Consider the following 4831-nt stretch of genomic DNA (forward strand, 5'->3'; position numbering starts at 1 on the left):
CACCCTTACCTGACTACCTAACCCTCCTTTACTATGTGCTGTATTCTGTTCCCGCTGTGCCTACTGTCATGTACTGGGAGAAAAAAAAATCATATGACCCATGGACAGAAGTATATAAAGTGTAGTCTCAACAATAGGTGCAAGAAGTCTTTTAGTCTTTTATTTCTTATTAGTCTGCCATAGTTGCCTTATGTTTATGAACCAAACAAATGTTTTTATTTTAACCTACAACCCAAATTTAAATACATTATTTTATTTCAATTAATAAAAATAATAATTTAACTAATGAAAAAAAGCTTTTAATAAAGTATATTATTAAAAATAAACAAATTACTCTTTGTAAATAAAAGCACAGTGTATGTAGCACAGTATATTAGGCCACTGCATATATTATAGAGTTAGCATAACCATGTCACAAATGCATTGTATCATGTTATGGTAACTATGTATGAACCATAATCAGAGATTATTTTTTCTATGATTACTTTTTATGATTTTTTATGATTTTGCTGCCTGTGTTTTGGGGAAATGGCTTCTTGTATAGAATTGTAAGGTACCGTGCAGTAACTCTTAATAAAACTGTATAATGTGTTTCTTGTTGATGCTGTTTAACATTTTGTATCATGTAGGCATGTTTCTATGCACCACTGCTGGAATAGAATTAAATAAAATCTTCCCTAATCTACAATGATTGAATGTTTCTTCGTTGCTATATTCTCTTTATGAAGCTTTTCCTCAAAAGTCTTGAAAGAAAAGCTGGCCTTGGTGTGCATTTTGGTACATGATTGAAGTTTATGTGTGTAAAACAGGAGCCATGCCAAAGCAGTCTTCTATCTGGCCAGATGCAGACACCCAACGCAGCAGAATACACACACGTCACCATGGCAATCAGGACAAATAAGCCCTTCTAATTATTGTTAAGCTCACTTGTTCTCTCTGGCTCTCTGCTGCTTTGTCTCATTGCATCTCTTTTATCTGTGTCTCTGTCTTATGTAGTGAAGGATGATGGTAACTGGGTTTATGAGCTATTTCTGGACACTCGAATTTGACAGCAATCTAAATGTTTTCTTTTTAAATGTTATACAAATAGAATGCATTTAATACTTAAATAAAAATAGATACATTTTAATCCTAAAGTCTACATTTATTCTGTTTATTTATTAATTATTATTTATATATTTATATTTATTTTATTGTATATATTATATTGATGGCTATATTGGTAATATGGTTATATATAAGGTTTATTTAGATAGTTAGTAATATGACCAAACCATAAACTTCATTCAGCATTAATACACAAAGTAAGTGATTAATGTTTGCATTAATTAACATTCATAATTATATACCAAACATGGTGCTCTGTGTGTGTATGTGTGTGTGTGTGTGTGGTTATGTGTGTGTGTGTGTGTGTGTGGTTATGTGTGTGAGTGGTTATGTGTGTGTGCGTGTGTGTGTGTGTGTGTGTGTGTGTGTGTGTGTGTGTGTGTGTGTGTGCGTGCGTGCGTGTGTGAGTGTGTGGGTGTGTGTGAGTGGTTATGTGTGTGTGTGTGTGTGTGTGTGTGTGTGTGTGTGTGTGTGTGTGTGTGTGTGCGTGCGTGTGTGAGTGTGTGGGTGTGTGTGAGTGGTTATGTGTGTGTGTGCGTGTGTGTGTGTGTGTGTGTGTGTGTGTGTGTGTGTGTGTGTGTGTGTGTGTGTGTGTGTGTGTGTGTGTGTGACTGATGTCCTCTGATTACCTGCAATTCCATCTAGAAGAATTCCAGGATAAAGAGGACAGTGAGGTTCTTAACTAATTCAGTAATTAATATTTGTACAAAGAGACCCTGACTTAAAGTCTTCGCAAAGTTATTTATTAAATCCATGAAATGGTGGTAAACTATGTATAATTAAGTACTGCACAGTTTACAAATTAAAAATAACTTCAAAATCTTTGTTTATTATTAAACATTAGTAAATACATGAATTAAGCACTTTTGAAAACAAATAGTTTTAACAGTTGACAGGGTTTCTCACTTCTTGTCCACAGCTTCCATGAAGAGGATCTCAGCTCACTGTCAAAATGGTGTAGCTTAGCTGGGCGCTAGAATTTGGGTTGAAAAATCTTCTAACTTGATCTATAGATGCAATTTCTTTAGGTAATTAATGGCATTTGTGATTACTATAATTTATTTCCACATCAGTTCATATTTCTTCTCTTTGATCCTAATCCTGCATTTGTGTTCTTTCTCTCTGAATAATAAAGAAGTTATTATTTAGGTATTGGATTAGCACTTACTTTATTGTGAACACAACAGTTACATATGACTTACCCCAGGTCCACCAAGCTGCCACTGCTGGGCCCCTGAGCAAGGCCCTTAACCCTCAGTTGCTCAGTTGTAAGTCACTCTGGATAAGGGTGTCTGCTAAATGCCGTAAATGTAAATGTAAATGTAAATATGAGGCTAATTAACACTAGTGTCTCGAAGGATTCTTCAGGTGTAAGGTAAAACATGAAGACAGAAAACACACGCTGCATCGCTGTGAGGATTTTAACCATGACATGCAAAAAATAAGCTTACAAAAAGAACATGATGGTTACATTTATCACCTAGATCAGCTGTCTCTTCCACTCACCCCACCTTTGTTGTCTTTTTTTTAAACCACTAACCCTGTTGTCATGGCAATATAGCACACGGTTGCCATGGGGAGATGCTCATCTGCCTTTTCAACCGGGTCACAAATATGGCCAGCTGAAAAGTAAAAAAAAAAAAGGAAATATTTTTGTTTAGTAGTATTGGCAGAGTGTGGAAAGTTCAGCTTTTCTGAAGCCAAGGACATTGTGTTTCAGGCCCTGTTGAACATCTGAGCTCCTTGTTAACTTCTGTTATTCTGAAGTGTTTTATTTATTTTTTTTGACTAAAGATAGTGTGAGACTTCCTATTGCTCCAAAGGGTGTGAGCAATTTATACCGAAAGACTGTACTGAAGCTTGTCTCATTTGACAAAACACTATACCATTAAAGCTGTATCGCATGCAGACAATCTCACTTTAGAGCATTTATTGGCTTATTGGATAGTTATAAGCTTTCTGAAATGACACAGTTGGGATAAGGGTTGATAAATATTGACATGTCAGATTACTGATCTGTAAATGAAGCATGCTAATAATAAAAGAGTTAGACTTTTAGTCTTAAAATATTGTTAATCAAACACACATTCACACTGCTCTGTGTCCTTAAGAACAAAAGAATAAAAAAGTGGCACAAAATAGTCATGGTAATGTCAATCTGTGGTAAACCCCCCCCCCCCAAAGCCCCTTCCCCCCCTCTTGTTCCCTCACCCTTCGTCATTTCAGAATTCTGAGAATAACGAAAGTCCTACCACAATCCCCCAGAGTCGGGCTGAGTCAATGGTGTCAGCTCCTGCCTTTTTCTTTAATTAGCTTCTCTGTGAAGAGCTTCTGTTATTGGGATTCAGTATTTCATCATGTGTGGGTTATACACACTAGGCTATTAATATTGTTTAAAAAGCACCTTCCTTTTATCAGGAGGATTCAGTTCTTATTGCCTGCTTGATAATTACACACACTAAACATTTTTTATGCTTATCTACTTTTCTACTGTGAATGTATTATGTTCAATTAATTATGGATTCAGCAATTAAACATGGGGCATGCTGTAAAAAATGAGTGCACTCTATAGTTCAGTAAAATGTAGACCAGTTTTAGCAATAATAACTTAAAGTAAATGTGTTCTGGAGGGGTTTATCAGTCTCTCACAATCTTGGCCCACTATACTTTACTTTTCTTCAGTTCATTGCTGTTTGAGGGCATTCATTTATGCACAGCTCGGCATATCAATTGGATTGAGGTCAGGACTTTGACTTTGACTGGACTTGGCCTCCCATTTGTATCAGGAATATTGTGTAAAGTGCAATAGTGTCTCAATGCAGCAAGTTTCCCAGGTCCTGTGGCTGCAAAACAAGTCCAAATCACCACCCATCCACCACCATGCCTGACAGTTGGTATGAGGTGTTTGTGGTGATAAGCTTTGTTTGGTTTTCATCAAACATGATGTCATGGACGGCTTGAACTATTCCCTGCCTGAAAACCCGGGGGTGTCCTGTGTCATATGTCTTTGCTTGGCCACGTGTGTTTGCCCCGTCTGATCCTTAACCCGTTCCCACCTCTGCACACATGTTTCTCATGTCTCCCCAATTACCTCCCCTATTTATCCCTGTTGCAATTTTGCAAAATTCAATTCAATTCAGCTTCATATTCTTTTGGAGAAAAAGTGCTTTTTCCTAGCTATCCTTAGACGAAAGATATACTTGTTCATTGTTTTTATAATTCTTTGAGGTCATGGCTGATCACTTAAAATGCTATGATGTCAGTCACAAATGTATGACATCTTTTGTTATATCTGTGTTCAACAACAAAATTTCTGAACAACATGCACTTGGTGCTGGTGCTAAACAAGACCCAACGGGAATGATCCATGTTCAGACTAATGGACACAATCCTCCACTTTCATGCTCCATGTTTCTTGTCTCTCTTGTGTAGCACCGTTCTACTATCTGTGTATATATAGGATGTGATTTGATTTCATCTGGTGCCACTGCATCTAATTGTAAACTTCAGAATATCACTAAACTATTTATTAACCATTTAACATTTACTATGAAAGGAAAAACAGTCCACAATTAAAAATGGTTGCTGAAGCCAGAGTACTGGCATAATAATAATAATAATAATAATAATAATAATAATAATAATAATAATAATAATAATAATAATAATAATAATAATAAAAAAAATACTACTACTACTACTAATAATAATAATAACAATAATA

This window comes from Tachysurus fulvidraco, chromosome 14 (assembly GCF_022655615.1).
Source record: "Tachysurus fulvidraco isolate hzauxx_2018 chromosome 14, HZAU_PFXX_2.0, whole genome shotgun sequence".
NCBI lineage: Eukaryota > Metazoa > Chordata > Actinopteri > Siluriformes > Bagridae > Tachysurus > Tachysurus fulvidraco.